The following is a 24,065-nucleotide window of genomic DNA, read 5'->3' on the forward strand; positions in this document are numbered from 1 at the left end:
GCGCCGGCTGCGGCCGCCACTGCGGCGCTGGCTGCCCGGCCCGGCCCGCCTCGGGAGGCCGGCGCCCCGACCCACCCTGCCACAGCCTCAGGCCCGCCCGCGCCCCGGCCCGCCTTTGCCCACCCTGCGGCCGCTCGCATCCCGGCCCGGCCGGCAACCCCGCTCCTTCCTTCCGTCCGCGCGTCCGTCCGAGCGGCGGCGCCCGGCCGGCTCCCTTAAGCGGAGGCACCTCCTGTCGCCTCCTCCCCCTCGCCGGTCCCTCCCTCTCTGCTCGCTCCGGCGAAGTTTGCACGTCAAGCCCCCGGAGTGGAGCCAGGGCGAAGTCGGAAACGCAGCCACCTATGGAAGAGCCGGCCGATCGGCCCCGGCGCAGCGACTAATGCGTCGCCGAGGCCCTCCCTCCGGAGCCTCGGGCACCGGCACTTCGCTCTGAGCTCGCCGGCAGCTGCACAGTAGCTGGAGCATGAATGAGAAGCCGCCACTGTGCGGACGCCCAGCAACTAAGGAGCCACCGGCAGGTGTGAAAATGCCACCCAGGTGTCTGCCTCAAGCCCCTACTGCAAGGGAAGCAGCCCACGTGTACCTCAGTGCCCACAACTGAAGGTCACACTCTGTGTCCTGGGAACTTAAATTTCTTCTCCAGCAAGAAGGGGCCCACGAAATCGGTGTATCACTTTAACTTGAGTTGTTAGTCTCACTATTTATGGTTGTATTTCCTAGGATGAGATGAGAACCCATGGTTTAGGGAATATACAAAAGACAACTGTGTTTGGTCAGATTTTAATCACTAAGTTAGGCACTAGCACATAAATTTAACACCCTCCCCTCAATATACACATACACAACTTTTGTGTAAGTGATGGGCTGAGGATCATTAAACAACCAAAGCATTCTTAGCAGCGGACCACAAGGAGCCTATAGTAAATGTTGCTATTATTGCTGTGATCATCATGTTTCACATCTCAGTAAAGGAGCACTCTTCTAACCTGTTCAAAGCCTCTTGCTTACAGGTGTTTTCAAAGACTAGGTGAGGAGGTGAGCTTTCCTGTATTTGCTGTTACTACTACTTGTTTTTCTTTAATCACAAATATCTAGTAAGAGAGGTGTCCAACTTCTCTGTTGAAGAAGTGTCTAACTTACAAAAACCTTTAAAATGTTTAAAGGAAAGCAAAAGTGAGTACAGGACAGGCTTGGTGACGCACGCCTTTAATCCCAGCCCTCGGGAGGCAAAGGCTGGGGAATCTCTGAGTTTGAGACCAGCCTGGTCTATAGAGTGAGTTCCAGGAGAGCCAGGACTACACAGGGAGACCCTGTCTTGGAAAAACAAAACAAACAAAAAACAATAAAAAAGTGAGTGCGGAAATGTTTTCATAATACATTAAAATCAAGACTCAGTGAAAAGGTTTTGATTCAGATGCAAATTGAAAAGCTTGAAGTGTGTGTGTTGTGGTATGTGCCCAGAGTCCCCAGTTTCTTGGGAGGCAGAGTAACTGAGAAACACAGTAAGAACTTGTCTTAAGTAAATAAAGCATAAACCCAAGTTCTGGTTAGACACGTTTAGAAGTTAATATGTAGTACTTTTTACCTGGATTGAGCACATAAACCCCAAAAGGAATCTGATGAGTGCTCATCAAAGACGGTTGCTCCTTGAACCCTCAGGCTCTGCACCTACAGACTCAACTAGCTGCAGGTTGAAAAGACAGCTTTGATAGTTTTTAAATTGTATCCATACTGAACACATACAGCTTTTTAAACATTTCCTTAAATACAATGTTACAACTGTTTACATAGAATCTACAATTTAGTGAGTATTCTAAGTAATCCAGAGATGATCTGATCTATGTGGAAGGATGTGTGTTGTTTAGGTGCCTTTTTATAGAAGGGACTTGAGCGCTTGTCAATTTGGGTATCTGTGGTGATCCTGGAACCTAATGCCAAGGCATAGTTGTAACCAAAACTGATTGAGATGACTGGAAGATTTTTAAATTAAAAAAATTATGTTTTAACCTCCTATATAAAAGTATCCATTAGTGAAGAACAAGGTTAAAAACACATGTTATGTTACTAATTCAACATAGCTTGTGTGTCTCCAGTGCAGATGCTCAAAGTTTTCACTAATCCTGAATCACTGAAACATTTGCATGATTGTTTCCCAAGACACAATACCTACAATTAATTTATTACCTTTAATTTTGTAATTCCACATTTAAGATAAATTAAATTTTGAATTCCTTGGAACTGCTCACATAAAACAAAGCTTAGGAGCACAATTATTTAAATACCAAGACTATAGCTATGTGATACTAAGAAAAAAACCGCTCAGGTACCACAAGGAGCTGACATCTTGAGTACAAATGCTCTGATTGCTGAAAGTACAGGGTGAAAATGAAGATAAAAGGAAGAACGGTGACATTGCTTGATGCTTCTGCTTTCACAATGGTAACTTCCAATCAATGAAGATCAATATGGCAATTTACAGGACTTCAGCTTCTAATTTCTGCTCGATAATTCTTTTGTTTTCAAAGTTAACGTATATAAAAGCAGAACAGAGCTTAAAATTGTAAGTACTAAATTTCAGCATCATGCTAGTTATTAAGAAGTGTTATAATAGCTTTGAACACCTACAAGGTACAAGGGATATGCCATGGGTTCTCTAGTGCATTTACAGTTGTATAAGGTCAAAGTTGTGTTATTTATAACTGAGAAAGAGGCTAAGTGTGGTGGCACACACCTTTGACCCTAGCACTGGAGAGACAGAGGCAAGTGGATCTCTGTGAGCTCAAGGCCAGTCTGATCTACACAGTGAGTTCCAGAACAGCTAGAGCTACATAATAGAGATACCTTCTCAAAAAATGAACAAATGAAACAAAACAAAAAACCCAAACTAACAAGAGAAGAGAGGCGGGCTTCCAAAGCCAGTCTTCTTAGTGCTGGATTGGTATTAGCTCTTCCACTCACAAATATGTAACCTTGAGCAAGTTACCTAGTTTCCCAGGATGTCAGCTTTCTAGTCTGTAAAATGGAGATAAAGCCAGGCTTCTGAAGACTACAGGAAAAGATCCTTTGAAAGCACTTGGTATCAAGCTTAAATGCTGTAAGTGACTTGCAGCAGACTGAGCAATTCAGTTGACTCCTTATCAAATGACATTTGCTACCAAATGAAAGAGGATGGAGAGCCATGCAGTCCCTGGCATTTCTACCCATCAAAAGCCCCAATATTTTCTAGAAAGAGTCAGGTGTTCTCCACAGCTGTTTTAGGTCTCCTAATTACTAGTTTGAAGGAGTCACCAATGAAAGCAAAATGGAAAGTTCGGAGAGTAAGAAAGTGTGTCTGCTATTCAAATGTTGGCAAGGTTTTTAAAGTAGTCCTTATACAAAGAACATTGTTTGTGAACAATACAATAGGAATCCAGATACTTTTTCCTGTCAGGAAAGAAACGATGACCTTGTTTCTAAATATTGCACCCTCCATACCCACTCCCAAACTATAAAGAAAATGACCCATACAACTCATACACATTTAATATATTGTTACAGTATGCTAGTGTGTCCTATACAAAATCAGTACTTCAAGTACTTCAGTACCTATCTATACCTTAAATGATACATATTTTAATAAGGTTTGAATAAAGAGGCTGCAATTCTCCAGGCAGTTCCTGAGTGCTTACTACCTGTTAGGCACTCTACTAGGCATCAGGGTAAAAAAGAAAAAAAAAAAAAAACCAGTAATTTCATAGAATACAGGAAAAAATGACAAGCATTTATCAAAATGCCTATATTAAAAGCTGCCCATACCAATCAGAACAAATGCAGCTTAGAAAATGACTGGACAGGGGGCTCAGCAGTGAAAGCACTGACTCTTACAGAGGACCTGGGTTCAATTCCCAGCACCCACATGGAAGCTCAAGGTCAGGTGATCGTATGCCCTCTTTTGGCTTCTGTGAGCACCAGGCTCAAATATGTATATACGTAGAAATATATCTTTTTTTCTTTAAGGAAAAAAATGATGCCCAATTCTTACCATTTCATCTCTTCAAAGATGCATGAAGAACAAAAAGTCGGGCTCTTCACTATCCAAACGAGGGGCATCCCTGGAGGTGCTGGGCTAATGAGGTCTCTTTACCAGAAGATTCTTTTCCCAGTATATTTACCCAGGACATGATTCATTAAAGGTGTCACAATGCATAATAAAACAGAAGCAGAAGTTCATCTGCCCACCTTTTATATATAGTGTATTGTAAAAAAGAGTCTGAGACTGCCAGAACATCCTAAAACTGTTAAATGTGTTGCTCTGATTGGTTAAGAAAACTTCAGCTACAAATGGCGCCCAACGGGTTGGCAAGAGTTTCCACCTAAAACCTGAGAAAGAAGATTCCAAAACGGAGCTAAAAACAGCTTCCTAGTTGTCTCTCTCAAGTTAGCGGCAGCCTGCGGGTTTGAGCTACTCTATGGCGGGTTCCTGGCATGCAAGCTTGACTGGCAGTATGGAGGGAATGAGGTGTCTACAAGCGGCACATTGTGCTGCGTGGTGGATTTAGTCTTTGCTAGCTGGTGGTAAATGTACCACCACCATGTTGGGAAGCTGAAGTGGGCAGAGCCACTAGCCAAAGCTGCTATTTTAGCCCTAGAAATGCTTCAGTTTAAAACAATAGATTCACACTAAGACAGATTCAGATGGAACAAAACTTTAAATGCTTTACAATGTGTGTAAAAATGTATGTAGGCTTGGAAGAGAGAAAAAGGAATATATACAGTTATATAAAGAAATAGATAGTTTTTAAAAATAAAGTCTTTAAAGAGACAGTAAAGGTAGTATAAAAATAAGCCACATAAAGATGGATATTACACAGAGAATCTGGATTGTGTTGTCTTTGGGATTTTTAACTGCAGAAAAACATTTGATCATAAAAGCTGTTGAGTTAAGCCAATATGTATATTTTAAAGGTACCTTGACTTCAAAATTTAGATCTCAGGATATGTTTCTTTGGAAAGGAGGCTCTGCTTTTGTTTCCACAGAAAGCCAGAGGCTATGGATTTGTTCCAGATTAAGATACATCAGGTTTGACCAGCCAAGACCCCCTGAAAGGTCTCCGATGACACCGTGGCCCAGATGATCCAACATCCAGAACAGTTTCAAGGCAACTGGCTCAGACAATACAGCCTCACAGACTACTCCATAATGCTAAAAATTTCTTTCTGTCCCCATAAGGCACAGCGCCCCCCTCCAGCAGGAAGTAGTAAAAGAAGCTACGCCCAAATTCCCAAATATACCAAGCTGGCTTTGGAGATGGAATTGGCTCACTCCTTCTCTAAACCCAAATATATTGCTTAAAAAAAAAAGGATGAGAAATTCTTTTGTCCCATATCAGAAGAGCCCTCTGGTATGGGACAGAGAAAAACCAATATTTTTATTTAAATCAGATTGATTATAAATGTGATCTCTTTCTAAAGAAGAAAAGGGGATATGATGTAGATATGATAGGATGAAAGGATAGATTATTGAATCTACTTTTAAAAAGCAACTTGTTTAAAATGTTTTACATTGCTATGGATTTTAGTTTATTGATACAAGTTTAAACTTAATTTTATTATACTGTATATATATTTCTATTCTCGTTTGAGGTAATATGTTTATGTAACTCATTTAGATTGTAATGGATAATTAAGAAATACAGATTAATAATTAGTCATATATGATAGTCAAACTAATAGTCATGTTGTTTTCTAGGTATACATAGATATAATTCAATTAGATAGGTAATCTTCAAACACTTCAAAGACCTACAGAATACGGCATTTAAAATGTTTTAAAAATTTACACTTTCTGGACAATGAGACATGTCTGCTCCTGGCAGCACTGATTTACTTCAGAGAAGGAGGATGGGCATCAAAGACACTGCATATGGAATTTATCTTCACTTTGGCAAAAATAGCCATTTGGGCAAGAAACTGTTCTTGCCTGGACTGCTTGATCAACTGGACATGCAGGACCCATAGGAAGGTAACCACTGAACTTTGCTTGGTGAAATGGTCCTTAAGGTTCCTGCTTCGCAGAGAAAACTGCCAGACATTCTACAGGACACAGAGGAAAGTGACTGAGAGACGCTAGGCCTGTGGGCTGAAGACAGATGCCCCAACTTTACAAAGGAACTTTGGATGACTGTCCAGGCTGCCAGCTGTCTCGGTCTACTCTCGCAAGACTCCCGAAAGTTGCTTGCGTCCATCTCCCATTTCTCAGGTAATATTTTATCCTTCTAAGGTCTTTGATGTAGCTGAACACTAGATAGTTATAATTTTCCTTAGTTTTGATAAAAGATAAGTTAGATATGAAACCTTAGACTCACAAATATAGGATAGATAGAATATCTTCTTTAATTCTGCCAAATAAAAATAGACTAGATATTATAAATAGACTAGATATTGTAACTGTAATTCTTGCTTGATAATTGTTTTATTATATGTAATTTTACTATGTGAAAGTTAAAACCTTCCTTTTTGGGAAAAAAAAGGGGGAAGTGCTGTGGATATCACTCTGTATAAATAAAATGCTGATTAGCCAGTAACCAGGCAGGAAGTATAGGCAGGACAAGCAGAGAAGAGAATTCTGGGAACAGGAAGGCTGAGTCAGAGAGACGCTGCCAGCCGCCATGATGAGAAGCAACATGTTAAGGTACCAGTAAGCCACGAGCCATGTGGCAACTTATAGATTAATAGAAATGGGTTGATTTAAGATATAAGAACAGTTAGCAAGAAGCCTGCCACGGCCATACAGTTTGTAAGCAATACAAGTCTCTGTGTTTACTTGGTTAGGTCTGAGCAGCTACTGGACTGGCGGGTGAGAGAGATTTGTCCTGACCGTGGGCCAGGCAGGAAAACTCTAGCTACATAAAACCCAAGAGCCTACACAAGCATTTTTATTTTGGGGAAAACCACTAGTCCCAATACGTTTTAATAAATGTGGAAACTAGTAAGTTAAGTATATTTATCTGTGTGAATTACAGGTTTGGTAACAGAGATTCTCTGTTACCAACTTCAAAGGATTCAAGTTATTTGAGGAACAAGCAAATCAGATTTGCTGAATTAGGAATGTGTTGACTTTTTTTTTTAATTCCACTAAAATTTGCAGGGCCTTTTCTTGTTCCTCTAGCAAGACTCTCTCCCTTCTGTCTTCACCAAAGTGTCTGGGCTCCGCTCTCTATGAGGGTCTCAGGCCTTTCTTTCACTGTGGTCTCTCTATCATGAATACCTAAGTATCTAGTAGAGGAAGAATGGTGAGTAAACTGAACTCACAGCTTAGTAGCCAGAACTGCTGACAATCAAATAGAAACTTAGAAATCATAAGGAAAATTACAACAGTAGAGGCCTAAAGATAATTATCTTTTTGAAGACTTAACCTGTATACAAACTCATTCTCTGAAATGCATTGCTTACTACTGTTCAAAGCCTTTGCTTACTTTTCTTTTCTTTTTTTTTTTTTTTTTGTTTTGTTTTGTTTTGTTTTTCGAGACAGGGTTTCTCTGTGTAGTTCTGGTGCCTGTCCTGGAACTCACTCTGTAGACCAAGCTAACCTTGAACTCACAGAGATCCGCCTACCTCTGCCTCCTGAGTGCTAGGATTAAAGGTGTGCGCCACCACTGCCCGGCTGACCTTGTATTTTTAGGTGGTTTTGCTGAAGTGCTTTACTTAACATCGGTCCTTGCTCTTGAACTCTGAGCGGCTCCCCCCAGACTATAGAAATAAATAAACACTTCTATCACTCACAGATCTCTCCAGGCTGCCCTGCTTCAACTCCGCCACTTCTGTATATTCAGTTCCTTCCCGCAAGAATTCTAGATCCCACGCCAAGACTACACCTCAGGAGCTTCTAGTGTGTTCCAGCTTTCTGGTCCTGTCTCTGTTCATACAGGTCACCCCATCTCAAATATCCACACCCCCATACCCTAGCTAAAACTCTACCAGCCAATCAAGTATATCCTGAAATTTCATTTCTTTAAGAAAATCTGCCCTGATCTTCCCTCTACATACATGGGAAATCATCCCTACCACTAAATCAGAGAACTTCATAGCCAGGGTCAACAGCACATGCTCTGAAATCACAGGAGCAATGAGATCAATACTTCAGTGTTCCAGGGATGGAAAGTGTGGCTCCGAATAAGGTCGGCACTTGAACGTGGAACTTACTTCCTCAAACTCTAATATGTAAACTGATCCCCATGCCAGTCGGAGTTGAACTCTTAAATGGTCCAGGTGTGTTAGTACAAGATGGACAGGATAGCACAAATGTTTCTTCCCTCTTTCCTCGACAAAGCTCAGGTATTCAGCCTGCAGAGAGCAAGGCACTCTGCCTTTCCATTTTTCCTTTGCACCTTGATCCAGCAACTTTTCTGGGTTTGTATTGCTTCTGAAGAAACAAACTGTTAAACAAAACTTGCATTCCCTTTTCTTCCTCACAGTAGTAAGGGACTGCAGATGTGCAGTTTTAGGTTATTTTTCAGTAGTGTGTGTTAGAAGACCTGTGCATGACTGTGGGTCCCTGGTTTTCCCTTCTGGTAAGTGCGCACACTCTCGAGTACACAACACACACACACACACACACACACACACACACACACACACACACACAAATTCTCCTATAAAAAGTGAGGCCATAGGCCATAGGCCAGATATGGTAGAGCACACCTTTAATCCCAGCACTCAGAAGGCACAGGCAGGTGGATTCCTGTGAATTCCAAGACAGCCAGGGCTACATAATGAGACCCTGGAGAGGGGAGAGGAAAAAAGAGAAGAGAAGGGGTTTGGGGAAGAGAGGAAGGGAGGGAAGGGAGGAGAGGAAGAAAATAAATCTTATGAGAGTACCAATAATCCAAATGCCTTTCCAGAGGAACTACTTGTCCCTAACCTTCTTTGCCAGAAATGCAGAATTGTTGCACTCCTAAGGCCATTCAATTGTAAGTGTTATCATCAATAGCTGAGAGCAAAGACTGATGAAAAAGAACCTGGAGACTGACTCTTTGAACACCCACCCCTGCACACCCTAACCGCTACATGAAGGACTTTATGAGCAGAAAGGGGAACTGAAAGCTTGAGGAAAAATCTGCCTTTCAATGAGTTCCAAAACTTCTTGCCTCTCTCCAGAGAACAAGCCTTCCTCACAAAACATGAGCATTTTCCAAATGGCTTCTGTGACACTGGCAGCAGAGCAGCAATCATAAATGTGCCAGATTCCGACACAAGTGTTTCTTGGAGAGAACCAGATACCTTGGATTCCACTGAAAGTAAGTTCTTGTGATTCAAATACATCCTGAAGAAAGCGAAAGATGAAGCGCCCACAGAATGAACTTTTATCCTTGGGGTGTGGTGCTGTTGGTTTTTATTTTTTTTATTTTATTTATTTATTTATTTGGTTTTGAGACAGGGTTTCTCTGTGTAGCACTGGTTGTCCTGGATCTCACTCTGTAGACCAGGCTGGCCTCGAACTCAAAGATCTGCCTGCCTCTGCTTCCAAGTGCTAAGATTAAAGATGTGTGCCACCACTGCCCAGCAGTGTTTTTTATTTTTGTTTTTCTTTTTATCAATAGTTTATCTGCTAAGCGACTTGTATCTAAAATATGTAACAATTATAAAATGGCAGAGGTGCAAGTACACCTGCGTCCACACACATACACAAATATACACACACACACGCACACACACACACACACACACACACACACACAATTTAAAATCAAAGTACACCTGCCTCCACACACATACACAAACACACACATACAATTTAAAATTAAAATACACCTGCACTCCACACACATACACAAACACACACACACAATTTAAAAAATTAAAAAAATATAAACAGAGTCTGTAACCATTAGGACATCTATACTTAAAGAAAAAAAAAAAAAGATAACCACTCACAAAAGAATTCCATGCATGGGGGTAGGAATATAAAATCTTACAGCCACTTTGGGAAATAATATGAAAGTTACTCAAAAGGCTAAACAAAATTACCACGACCCAGCAATTCTGCTTCCAGGTGTGTAACAAAAGAATTTAAAGCAGAGACTCAAACAGGCATTTAAAACCCAATGTTTACTATCAGCATTATTTGTAATAGCCAAGATATGGGAACAACCAAGCTGTCCTTAATGGTTAATAAGCAGCTAAACAAATTATATTCTCTCCATACAGTTCACAACACATAGCTGAACCTCCAAATGCTAGCGCTGGGGAGATAGCTCATGGGAAAGGCACCTGCTTGCAAAGCCTGACAGCATAGTTAGTTCCCCTCGATCCCTGCCTGGTGAAAGCAGACACCAGCTCTTGCTACTTGCCCTGTCATCTCCGACATGTGTCATGGCAAGTACTCTTGTACAAACACACACACACACACACACACACACACACACACACACACACACACACACACATACACAAGTACTTTTCTAAGTTTAAATTAGAAAAAATAAATATAACATTATACCTAGTGAAAAACACCAGACACTAAAAGTTACTGTTTTGTTCTGGGTATGAACCCTCAGAGTCTTAAGTGCTAAAGACTTGGCTTCCGGTGCCTCAGAGCTCACGGACCCACTCGTCACTTCATAGCTGCCTGGACAGGATGGAGACTATAACTGGTGTGAGTGGCTCCTGAGGAGGGTAGCATTCTGGGAACATTCACCTGTCTCTGTCACACTTCCTGGATTCTGTATCATAAATACAACTTTGCTCTACAATGCTATCCAGCCAACATAGTGTTCTGTATCAGCACAGGCCCCTAAACAGTGGACCCATAACGCCATGGAATTAAAACCGTCTCCAAAATCATGAACCAAAATAAATCTTTCCTCCATTGAAGTTATTTTTCTGAGTATCTGTCACAGCGACAGAATGCTAACATAATCATAATCATTATTATTATAAGATTCCATTTGCTCATATGTGAATTATTCAGAACAAACCAATCCCTGGAGACAGAAGGAGAGCCAGTGGCTTCCCGGGGCCTGAAGAAGGGACATGAGGAGTCACAGTTAACATGGAGGATGTCTCCTTTGGAGAGGCTCACAGTGTTGTGGAACTAAAGACAGTGGATGGCTGCACAAGAATGTGATTAGACTAAAAAGCAAAACAAAACATGAACTATGCATTTTAAATGGGCAATTCAATAGTTTGAACTGCACCCCACAAGATTTTTTTGTTTTTTGTTTTTTTAGCCAACATTTAAATTTGGAAAATTTCACAAAAAAAATATGATTGAAATGGTTCTGCAGAATCGTCACAACAGCTAAGGCCTGGAGGGAGTGCCTGTCCTGGAGCTCATCTCTGACACTGCCTGCCTCAGGGGCAGGAAGGGACACAGTGTCTACACCAGTGCTTCTCAACCTTCCTAATGCTGCTGCTGCTGCGACCCTTTAATACAGTTCTTCATGTTGAGGTGACCCTAACCATAACATTATTCTGTTGCTACTTCATAGCTGTAATTGTGTTACTGTTATGAATCATAATGTAATATCTGTGTTTTCCAATGGTCTTAGGTGACCCTGTGATAGGTTTGTTCGACCCCCAGAGGGATCTCGACCCCCAGGTTGAGAAGCAATGGTCTACAGCAGCTGATTGCTGTCTGGAGCCTGTTACATGAACAGGCTTACAAAGGGCCGGAATCCCTTCCTGCTTAGAGATTAAGAGGCTTCTGCTCTTCAATAGGCACTACATAGAGTTTCACAGCCAACAGTAACTCAATTCCAAGGGATCTTACGCCCTCTTCTGGCCTGCATAGGTACTACATGCACATGGTACACAGACATACATGCAGGTAAAACACCCATACACACAAAATAGTAAAATAATTTTTAAAAAGGCTTAGAAAAGTGCTGAAACATAGTGCTTAGTAAATGTTGGACATTTTTATATTTTATTATTTTTATGATTTTTTTACGATACCTCGTACTGTTTTTTGTTTGTTTGTTTTTGTTTTTCAAACAGGTCCTCATGAAGCACAGGGCAGCCTCAAACTCACCATGCTGTCAAAGATGCCCTTGCATTTCTGATATCACTGCTTCCACTTCACACATGCTGGGATTACAGGCATCGGCCATCATGACCCAGCTCCTTGTCCTCTTTCTAACAGAGGTCTGGAACATTTACTTTTCAACTTTCTGTTGTTGATTTTACAAATAAAAGTGCAGCATGTGATACTGAAGTCCAACAGAAAGAAGTGAAAAGATAACCAAGACAAGAATTTTAACGCAATGTGCAGAATATCCCCTGCCCACACAGGTGAGAGCGAATGAGGACACGCCTGCACAGAAAGCAGTGGAGATGTCTCTAGGCATGGAGGCGGTCGGTCGGTCGGGGAGGCAAGCCTCAGCTCTGCACTTAGTAAGACGGCCTGTGTAGACAACAGTCCAGGTGACTCTAGACTTAGGAAACAGGGTAACAAACTTACACTTAAAGGGACTTCATATAGTATTTATATTTAAACAATAAACATTTATAATCAGACTCTTCCAAAAGCTACTTTATAAAAGGAGAAACTAAATTTGAGGCTTTGGGGATGATCACAAAGCTCTGCCGAGGGAACAGCAATAGCATGGTTTCATAACATGAGAAGCCTTTTTCTGCCCTGAAACACAGCTTTTAACTTGTACTGTTCCCAAAGACCATTTTTTCTTCAGTTTCTCATCCCTTGTGCCGCAATGCTTTCCAGCGGCGGAACTGGCTGAAGGCCGCAGCCCAGCGGTCAGTGTCCTTCACTACTCAACTCAGCCTTTCCCACCTCCTTACCCCATTCCCTTTTACAAACTCTATTCAGTGGGGCCAACTATATCCAGGATATAAACTATTCATCCATGAAAGATTTTGTAAATACCATTGTCTTTTTATTTCTTTATACATTTTTAGTTTTTTTCCTGTGTCTTTATGTGTATGTGTGGTGTACACAGGTCTGTGGCCTTGAAGGCCACAGGCTGATGTTAGGTGTCTTATTCCATCACTGTCCACTCTGGTGTTTTCAGATATGGTTTCTCACTAATCATGGACTCACCATTCAGCTAAGACTTCCTAGTCAGCAAAGCCTGGAATCTGCCTGTCTATATACCCCAGCACTAGAGCGTAGGCACACAGTGCTTTACCTGGCTTTCTGCATGTTTGCTGGGGATCCTAACTGAGGTCCTTGCTTTACAACTGGCCCACCTCCCCAATCCTACTATCATCTTTTATTCATTCATTCATTCATTCATTCATTCATTCATTCATTCATTCCTTTATTTATTTATTTAGGATTGTGGTAAAACTCACCATTTTAACCATTTTAAAATGTACAATTTAGGGGCTGGAGAGATGTCTCAGCAGTCAAGAGCACTGACTGCTCTTCCAGAGGACTCAGGTTCTATTCCCCGCACCCATGTGGCAGCTCAAAACTGTAACTCCAGGATCCAACACCCTCACACAGACATACATACAGGCAAAACACCAATAAAATAAAAATAAATAAAAATTTAAAAGTATAATTTAAGGCATTTTATGATATCACAGTGTGGTGCAACCCACATCATGATGTTCCACAATATTTAGCAGCCACAAGGAAACCCCGAGCCCATTAAGACATTCCAAGCTCCCTGCCCTGTCTCTGCGATGTGCCTATTAAGATATCTCATGTAAGAATATACAGTGTTTAGTTCTGGCTTTCTTCATCTAGCACAACTTTTCAAGCTATCAGTGTTGGAGTATGTGTCAGTATTTTGTCCCTCTTGGGACTAAATAATACAGTAGTTCCCTCTGGTCCATAGTTTCACTTTCTATGGATTCAATTACTAGTGGACAACCTCTGTCTGCAAATAAATAAACAAACAAACAAACAAACAAATAAATAAATAAATATAAAATAAATGGAAATAAACAACTTACAAGTTTTAAATTGTGTACTATTCTGAGGGATGTGGTGAAATGCCCACTCATCCCTCAACAGCATGCCCAGGGTGAGAATCACCCCTTCATTCAATGGATCCACATTGTATATACTATTTGCCTGCTAGTTCTACAACTGAGGTATCGAGCTATTGTGCACAGCAGAATTTCACAACATAATTTAGTCTGACTCCAATAATTTTCTTTTCTTAGATAAGTCATTACTGTTTTACAAATCACTGAGGAATGCCTTATGGCCTAGATTTTATCCCTTATCATTTTTGGAGGTTTAGCAACCCCGCTGTCCTTTGCCTAAGCCACTACAGTAGCCTCTGTATAACCAGAGTCACTGTTTTTACCTTGCCGTTTGTAGCCTATCTTACTAGACTGCAGTAGCCCCAGTGATTCTATTGACAGAGAACTGATATCTGTCCTGTACTTCTCTTGGAATAACAGCTGAAGCCCATCTAAGGGCATGACTCTTCTGTTACCTGCCTGCCTTCCTGCACTCCCACTCTCTCCCAAGCACTCACTCACTCGGAGCTGCCTCTTCTGTCGTCCTACACTGTCTATGCATCTTCTGCCTTCATTCTTCATTAGCTGCATCATCCCCTCAGAGAGCTCACCAGCTTACCCTTTCAGCATTAATGGCAAGTGTCACTGCAGCTGAAGTCAGGCCCCACCTCTTACAATGCCCAACAGCCTCCTAATCCTGCCGTACTCTTTATTCTTTCTAAATAGCCATCATTTAACACAAGAAATACTGTATTTACTTATGTTTGCTGTTTGCTATCATTTCCCTTCCACTGAAAGGTATAGTATGGCCATTATAGAAACAAGATAAGAGGGTCCTCAAAAACATTTAGAAACAAAATTACCACATTCCTCAGCAAGATTAAAACCCAGCAAGGAAACACCAAAGCTTGCACTCCCTGTCCAGCATCTGGGGTGATGGAACCAGGTGGGTAGCCCTCCCCTGCAGCTACATCCTGGAGTCTCCACTGAAATGTGGTCTTTATCTTCAAAGCTTCATGCAGTAGACTCCCAGGGTCTTCTTGCAAGAGATTCCATTGGGCCACGTATTGCCAGCTCTCAGCATCTCTCAGAAATTATGGTACTGGGACTCCATGACCCTCTCAAATCTTGTCTCTTCCATGAGTGCATAACCAGTACCACATGAATGACACTGCAAAGTTCTGCTGCCAGTTTAGGACAGAGCCTGGCCACACTGAACCAGAATTGCATCAGCCTTCATGTGCTAACCCTGGGAAGACACTTCCCCTGAGGGTTGTTTTCAAATAAAAAACCCTTTCTACAGCATTCTCAGTCGGGAGGTCTCCTTCAAATGAATTTGCATTTTCACAAGATGGATCCTTCATTGAATAGTCCTGCCCTCAAGGCACCTTTCCTATTATTACAGTGCAGCATTGTTTTTAATCGTACTAATCTCTTTAATGACTACAACTCTTTTCAAACTGCCTGGTCCATTCACTGTAAACTGGCCCCCACTGTTTTTCTTGCCAAACTGCAGAGTTTTCATCATTCTGTTCCACCTGTTGCTCTCCCTCATTGTAAATCTAGACTGAGTACTGAGCACAGTCTGAATGTTATTCTATCTTGAAATTTCCTCTGTCAAACAAATTATTCCATTATTTTTCAAGTCAGCCTCATACAAGTGTTTAGAACACAAGCATAATGAAGTCAGATTCTTTGCCATAATATAAAATGAACGTCTCTCACTCAGATCCATCCGGGGTCCTCATTCCTTTCTGAAACCTCACAAACCGTGCTGCCACTGTCTGCATTCTGGTATTCCAAGCTCCCACCAAAGTGGCCCATTGATCTCTGCCACATCGTTTTAGGAATGATGAAAGGACGGGCTTTTGTTTTGTTTTGTCTCCCAGCTTCTAGTTTCAGGGGTAAAGAAGCAGAGAGAGATGAATCTCTGCAGCGAGCTTCTTTGCTCCTTTAGGCTCAGTCTAGGACCCAGCCCTCGGGATGATGCTGCATACACTGTGGATGGGTCTTCACACTCATTTAACCCAGATACAGAGTCTCCCTCACAGCCATGCCCAGAGGTTTATCTACTCATTGATTCTGGATCCTGTCAAAATGGGAATGTTAACCACCACATATGTAGTGAATTAACACGGGGATAGAAGGGAGTAAGTCACAGTAAATATCTCACTTATTTCTGGAACCTAAAGAATGCTGAACTCAACAAACGATGGTGATTTTCAGACACTTGAAGTTAGGAGTAATGTAGATTACAGAATACAAAATCTTGGCTAAATGAGAATAAGTTCAAGAAAATGATTCTATAATGTAAGGATTATAATTGATATATACCTGAAATGTATTTACTCATTTCATTGTATGTAATTCAAAGCAATATACAGTGTATAAAAATACATGTAACTTTTATTTATTGGTTAAAATGTGAATTCAATTTAGAGGCCCTTGTATTCTTTTGGATTATCAAGTCATCTCTAGTGCCTGACAGAGAGCACAGCACATCAACTGCCCCCTCTGTAAATACTGCCCGAGAGAAAGGGACTGGGGTTATTACACTTCAGACTGGCTTTGGACTTGACAGTCCTCACAGTTCCACTGGCCCACGTGGCTCTGTTTTCTGTTTGCTCAGTACACTTCTGAGTGTGTGACTCTTCTTTCCTGTCGCTCGTTAGTGATTTCCTGGTACAGTGTCATATAATGCTTCCATCAGTACAGCATTCCAGAGTGTAGTCCATGGATATTAGTTGCTACCCTCCTCTTCATTCTCAAAAGATAATCTCTCTGACACAGTAGAATTGGGAAACATCTCTGCATTAGGAGCTTCTTTGGCATTTTTTCAAATGTTTTTTTCATCTCTGACCCCACTACTGCCAAGTAGCCGGCCACCATACAGGAAAAACCCTGTCCCCCGCCCCCTCCCCCTTTTTTTAGTATCTGCCCAATATTTCACAGTGAATATCATACATTGTGATAGCTCTGATGATGCTCACTGAATGATTCTACTCATGTCTGCTCCTTCAACATAGAGCTAGCATATTAAAGGGTGTATTGTATAAAGCATGAGTTTCACGACTGACAAGATCCTTGTTCTTTTAAATACAGAACTGCAGCATTCCTGAAGCTCACACTAGTTTGGTAATAGTGAAAGTGTTATCTTCGCAGATGAATGTGCATGTTGTATAAAATGTTCCCCATTTTTGCTACAGTTGCTACAGTTGCTTAGGACCTAATTAAAGTGTGCATGGGTCCAGCCACCCAGCAACTCAGCCACCCAGCCACCCAGCCACCCAGCCAGGCAAAGAGTAAGATTGACAGTAAGATTACAGAAGTAAGAAAAGGAAAACGTTCAGAGGCAAAAGTTAGATGGGATAATTTAAAGTTAAGAAAAGCTTGCTAGCAACAAGCCAAGCTAAGGCCAGGCATTTATAATTAAGAATAATTCTCTGTGTGTGATTTATTTGGGAGCTGGGTGGTGGGCCCCCCAAAAGAGTAAAACAAAAAAAAAAAAAAACAGCACCTTCCTGTTTGAATTCTGTTCAGTTTTGTTCTCCAATGACTCATCTTAAACTGACTTTTAACTTGTAACCCCCTCCTCCCCAGGCCATTTCCTTCAAGGGTAGATGGAAAGGTGGTATTTTATCACTAATCTAAATTCTTCCAGGGGTCCCAGAGAGATCAATCACCAAGTAGGTATTTGCCACAAAGTCTGATGCCCTGCGTTAGATTCCTAGACCCACAAGATAGAAGAGAAATCCTGCAGGCTGTCCTCTCACCTCCATGTCCATCCATGTGTACACACACACACAAGACAGACAGATGGACACGCAAAGAGACATACCATAAATAAATATAATAAAAAATTTACCCACTACAAGCTCTTCCAGGAATTCTTACCTTTTTTCAGATTCTGTGAAACTTAGCCATCTTTTCCTTAAATACATTTGCACAATGTAGTACAAAGCTATTCTAACTGTGACTACTATTACTGCAAGCCTACAGGACTGCTTAAGAATTCCAGAGTTCCCTGTCAGCCTGGAAAGGCACCAGGCACTCCAAGTGTGTCTAACTCTTCTATCTTTACCAGTTTTGCTCAGGATTTTCCCTATCTCAGCAGCTCGTCTACACTGTGTGATGAGAGAGAGAGAGAGAGAGAGAGAGAGAGAGAGAGAGAGAGAGAGAGAGAGAGAGAGAGAATATGAACTGGAGGAGCTGGATATTGGGGAAAAAACACAAGAGCATACTGGACAACATCCTATGGAAAGAGTGGGCATTGTTTAGGAGAGAGCTGGGAATCCTGTCTCTAAGAATTCCTGAAATAGGCTGGGCGTTGGTGGCACATGCCTTTAATCCCAGCACTAGGGAGGCAAAGGCAGGAGGATCCCCAGGTTCAAGGCCAGCCTGGTCTACAGAGTGAGTTTCAGGACAACCAGGGATACACAGAGAAACCCTGTCTTGAAAAACAAAAACAAAAAAATGAATGAAAGAAAGAAAGAAAGGAAGGAAGGAAGAAAGAAAGAAAGAAAGAAAGAAAGAAAGAAAGAAAGAAAGAAAGAAAGAAAATTCCTGAAACAAGCAGGGCATGGTGGTGGTGGTGCATGCCTATAATTCCAGCAGGAGGTAGGCAGAGACAGCCAGATCTCTGTGGGTTCCAGGACAGCCAGAGAAACATTGAAAGACTTTGTTCAAAACAAAAAACCAAACAAATTCCTCAAGCTTTAACAAATGTACAGGGAGGCCCTGTTCAGTAGTTTTTGAGCTCAGAGGCAAACACCCAGCAGAAGTGTACTCCTTCTAGTCATTGTCACTAAACACTAAGAAGTTCATGTCTTTAAAGTTACACTTAAAGTGAAAGACCCCTCACAGACACTTCAGTCATAAGAATCAGCACCCCTGTGCCACTCAGATTCTATCAGAACTGGAGGTAATGTACTCGGCTATGCCATGTCAGAAGAGTCAGTTACCTTTGCTTTGGAGCGTAGGCCAAAAATCCTAATCGATTTACCAGTGAATCTTCATCTGCTGGGATTGTGGAAGTACTTCCTTCTTAATTCTGTTTAAAAAAAATTAAAAATATATAAGGAATGAAATAGTAGACACAAAGCTAATCAGAAATCAATAAATCTTTTTTTTTTTTTTTTTTTTGTTCTTGTAATATTTTTTTCTCTTTTTTTTTCCGGAGCTAGGGACTGAACCCAGGGCCTTAGCAAGCACTCTACCACTGAGCTAAATCCCCAACACCTCCCCCCACCTTCTTTTTAAGACAGAGTTTCTCTGTGTGTAGTCCTGGCTGTGCTGGAACTCACATTGTAGACCAGGCTAGCCTCGAACTCACAGAGATGCACTTGCCTCTGCTTCCTAAGTGCTGAGATTAAAGGTGTGCACAACCACTGCCCAGAAGAAATCTATAACCTTATTAGTTGCCACGAGTTCTAGTTTTGAAGTATTAAACTGCTAAAATTCAAGGCACCTTATCAATTCATCAAAAAATGCAATTCATTTTTATTATGAACTTAATTCACTATATTTACAGTAAACTAGGAAGAAATGACTATTCAATATGTCCACAGAGACAACCTCTTTGGGCTTAAAAATCATTGTGTGAAATTTCCACTAATGAGTTTCCACTTAATTTTTAAAATTGCTATTTGAAAGTCTGTTCTTATGAAACCTGTCAAATCATGGCTTTAAAATGACAGGAATACACACCAAATATATGGAATGCTTACTCTGCCCTTTACAATTCCACAGCATGCAAGAGCAATGAAGTTTTTAAACAAGAAAGAAAAACTCAATTAATTCACTTTCCTAAAAAGCCCAAGGGTTGGGCAATGGTGGTGCACACTTTTAATCCCAGCACTGTGGAAGGAGAGGCAGAACTCTCTGTGAGTTCTAGGCTGGCCTCGTCTACAGAGAGAGTTCTAGGACAGCCAGGGCTACACAGAGAAACCCTGTCTTGGGGAGGCACAGGCACAAGGAAATTATGCCCTCCATTATCTTCCTGTATGTATGTATTACAGGAAGAATGGAGGGGGTACTATTTAATTTGGGAGGAAGCAGTGAGGTAAGGAATCGAAGGATTGAAGATTAACAAACTAAAGTTACAAACTAAGATGGTATTCAACCTAAGAGAGCAGGAGACAGAAGGAGCAAGTACAGGCAATGACACAGCTGTGGGACACATACTGTCGAGTGTAAACACGGGCAGGCCAGGCATAGTGGCGCATGCCTTTAATCCCGGCATTCGAGAGGCAGAGGCTCAACTCTCTGTGAGTTGGAGGCCTGCCTGGTCCACAGAGTGAGTTTCAGGAAAGCCAGAGCTACACAGTGAGACACAGGCAGGTTGCTTTCTCTTGGAAAACCCACTACGAACGCACTTCCTCTTCCACAGCCTCCACTGGCCACACACAAGGGCAGTGGTGAGAATACTGTTTGATCAGCTTTGTTTCCACATGCTTCAAAACGGTAACCCACACGTTTTCACGACTTGAGATATAATACACTATCCCAGAACGCTGATCTCTAAAATGCTATGTCATACTTTGATCACTTACTCCTAATTATCTTTATAGCTTTTAAATTATTCTTGAGTTATATTCCTCTCCCCTCCCTTTAGCTTCAGTCTCACAAAATGCTACATAGGAATGTTGAAGGACCTTCTATCTTTACAGGCCAGATGGTTTTTTCCCCCAGATTTATAACTCTTTGTTAGTCTTCTATCTTTTAAAACTTTTCTGATACTGTTACCACTCTGTCTTACTTTTAGTAAAAGCTTCTACCTCCTTCAACGTCTGTCGAGTCAAAATTGTTTTCTTTGCATTGTAAGCATTTTACAGGTATGCAAAACTCTTTCCTCACAGTTATCTACGAAGGACTACAACAGACATGGTCAATACAGGTGTTAAGTTGGAAGCAGACCTTCTCTTCTCCTCTCTCCTTCAGAACAAACTAGAGTTGGGACATCCACTCTCACTAGGACCTTAAGTCACTAGGCAACGACACTTCTCAATTTTCCAGTATGATACTCCAGCTATTTCCAAAGCATCCAAGGAAGTCACCAGCTCTTAGATGTGATGAAATCTTCTCTGAGATAAGTTTGGCTTTAAAATAATTCACCATTTATTAGTCAGTATCTTTTAAAAATGTTTTGCAGGAAACCTATCTTTACAGAAAAATGGTAGTGGTATTTACTAACATAATCATTTTAAAATGTAACTTCCTGCTTAGAAAAGGGTCAGGGATCTTTAGTGGGAAAAACATTTTTACTTGTCTGAGTTCTCTCATCTGGCCCACAACAGCCCTGCTCAAAGTGCTGGCACTATGATCTCATTTACTAGAGAGGAGGCAGATGGAGACAGGTCATCATTTGCTCAGGATTGTTCAGTAGAGCAATGGCATAGAGTTGGAACTAAAATTCAGGCCTTGGGTGTTGGTTCATTTCCATTCCAGCATACCAAACTGCCTTAGCATCAACTTAATTTTGTTCTGCAAAAAGAAACAGTGTAGCCAGGGGGTGGTGGTGCATGCCTTTAATCCGAGCACTCAGGAGGCAGAGGCAGGTGGATCTCTGTGAGTTCAAGGCCAGCCTGGTCTACAAGAGGAGTTCCAGGATACCCAGAGCTAAACAGTGAAACCCTGTCTCAAAATAAAATAAAATGAAACAGTGTAAACAATGGGCTAAAAAAGATTTTCTTAGGACCAAAACCTTCAAACCTTTATTTACTCAATACCTACTTATGTAGTAAGTGCTTAATTTTTAAAGATTATTTTATATAAAGGTTTGTTAGAAGTAGGAGAGGAGAAACTACTAAAAATGGACATCATGGTTTTTTCCCAAAATCCTGAGAAACACAGGCTTTAATTTATTACTTTCCACGGTGCTTCCTCATCTCCAGTGACCCTCTTCTCTAATCAGCCATCATATTTGTTTTCGGGGTTCCAAATTCCTTGTCATAGGCCAAACTAGACATAGGCCTCAACTAAGAAACACAACCTACTCTCCTTAGAAACAGGAACTGGGAAAAATGGGTCTAGTTTAGTTTAGGCTGAGATAGCCCATGTGCTCACTAGTCTACAGGAAAGGGGCCGGTCAGTAAAGAGAGGACAAAAGAATAAATATGCTGGCCAGAATGAATCTGGCCTGAGAGGCCACTGGCCCAACAGTCAGGTATATGGTCTCTGCCTGGGGCAGTAAGGCTTTCCTGTCCACAGCATAGTGCCCAAGTCCTTCAATTCCACAGCTCCCAACACTCCCAACTCAACCATGCAAGACTCCCTCCCTAAGTATGTTTGTTTTTTGGTAACTACAACAGCAACAACAAAATCTTGCCCAAGAAAGCAACAGATTTTATACTAATAATAAGGCAGATACAACTAGCACGCTACAAAACAAACAAACACATACCACAGAATGCCCAAGTCTTCAGAAATATACCCTCATTCACTTTAAACAGAGAGAAGTGCCCATGCTGCTACCTAGGCCGTGTTACATTGACTCTCACAGGGAAAATGGCTTATTTTCTGGGACTACCATGGGTGTGTCCTCTTCCAGATGCTGAGAGCGCTGTTGCAACTTTACCCACACAGTCTGGATTACTTCTCCTTATGTGATACAGTCTGTCAAAATCACACAACTACTGTCAAAGGAAGAAATAGCAAGGGATACCAAGACAGTGCTGGTTTGAAACATTAACAGCACAAGCTTTCTTCCTGTTTCTTAAAGCTTCTTGACCTCTTAGCAAAGCCCCAAGTGTCAACGTGAGACGTGCAAAGCACGAAGGAGGTGGCAGAGACAGGCTGTACAGGTGGCCCCCCATGCTCAACCAGGATTCCGACCTGATCCTTTCACAAACTGGAGCTGGTAAGAGTGAAAGCTTGGCAGCTGCCTCCAATTCTCTTCCACACAGGAAAGATGGAAGCCAAGAGGTTTTCTGAGACTGACCTACACATTCAAGCAGAAGTGCTGATGGTGTGCTCTGTCCTGCACAGAGTGCCTGTCCCTAGCGAAAGCACAGTATTCTGTGGCACACTAGTGTGCCCCCTAATGGCCAAGTTTGTACTCTCTACCCTTTGATCCTCCAAACACACAGCCCACAGGGTTTATTGTCGATGTTGATGGGTTGTTTTTTTTTTTTGTTGTTGTTTGTTTGGTTGGTTTTTTTTTGTATTTTCCATGGTGATCTTGAGGGGAAAAAAGTACAGATTTGTTGCTAACATTTAAACACTGGGAAGATTCGCACACAATTTATGTTAGAAAGTCCAAACATCTGGCTCTAGAAGCCAGCCCTCCTCCAGGGGTTAACTGACTGACACTGTACCATGGGCTGCCTCGTGCAATGGGCACACACTTTACAAAGCACTACCTGGCTGTCATGCCCATTTCTTTCTTAAGCCTGTTCCCTGTAGGAAGCTATGATCTGTACCTCCAGGGCTTGCAATGTTTTTTCTAAGCATCTTTAAGATTAGGCTACATGTCAGCTGAGGCACATCCATAAGCAGGTACATCCCAATAACTATGGACTAACACAGTGCCCAACTTGCTTCCTTCTGACTTCAGTGGCAATTATTGTCACCCCAACTGGATTATTTCTTGGAAGACCAAAGTTGAAAACTGAGACATATACTTGGCACAACCTAAAGATTCCCCTCTTCAAAGGCCAAGCAGAGAGCATGAATTACTGACTGGGCCTTGAGGACTCCTCTCTAATCACTCCACTGGCCACTAAGTGTAGAAACAGACTCATGTGGAGTGCCAAGGCCAACTCTAAGGGAGGACGCCAGCAGCTCTGGTCTAGCCCGAGGTGCGTTTCAGTTCCTGTAGTCTGTTCTATGGCCTTCTCCACCCACATTTTGACTCACTTTGTTTGGACTTCAGGCCTTTTGAGACAGGATCCTACACTATAGCCCAGACAAGGCTAGAATGACTTAGAGATTGTCCTGCCTTGTCCTCACCAGTACTGGCATCACAGGCATTAAGATCACTTGTTATTGAAGGAGTCTCATTTTCTGACAGCTTCTAAACAGCTACACGAAATTCAATTGCTCTCCATTTTCCAATTGATCTTCACACATGCGCACAGCTCCTGGGCTTGCACACATATTTGCACTTTACAAGTGATGAGAACAAGCATCTGAGATATTGTTTTCCTCCTTAG

General features: G+C 41.7%; 1 protein-coding gene and 1 long non-coding RNA gene across 10 annotated transcripts in view; one reads left to right on the plus strand and one right to left on the minus strand.

Annotated features, from left to right (window-relative positions):
- Nucleotides 1-24,065, minus strand: part of Atxn7 (ataxin 7) — a 157,446-nt gene that overhangs the window by 102,971 nt on the left and 30,410 nt on the right. For 7 of the 9 annotated variants that reach the window (XR_008217204.1, XM_052734096.1, XM_052734091.1 and 4 more), the window contains exons 2-3: nucleotides 18,876-18,964; nucleotides 124-716 (exon numbers count right to left, since the gene is read on the minus strand). The gene's annotated coding sequence lies outside the window, so the exon portion shown is untranslated. The remainder of the gene's footprint in view (nucleotides 1-123; nucleotides 717-18,875; nucleotides 18,965-24,065) is intronic. The other 2 variants (XM_052734090.1, XM_052734089.1) reach the window with 2 other exon arrangements.
- On the plus strand, nucleotides 710-16,352 carry LOC128107756 (uncharacterized). The gene is made up of 4 exons (XR_008217205.1): nucleotides 710-6,238; nucleotides 9,136-9,275; nucleotides 11,208-11,428; nucleotides 11,977-16,352. It is a non-coding gene; the product is annotated as an uncharacterized LOC128107756 (long non-coding RNA).

The sequence above is a fragment of the Peromyscus californicus genome, unplaced genomic scaffold, assembly GCF_007827085.1.
Source record: "Peromyscus californicus insignis strain IS unplaced genomic scaffold, ASM782708v3 Scaffold_12__1_contigs__length_115047231, whole genome shotgun sequence".
In the NCBI taxonomy this organism is placed as follows: Eukaryota; Metazoa; Chordata; class Mammalia; order Rodentia; family Cricetidae; genus Peromyscus; species Peromyscus californicus.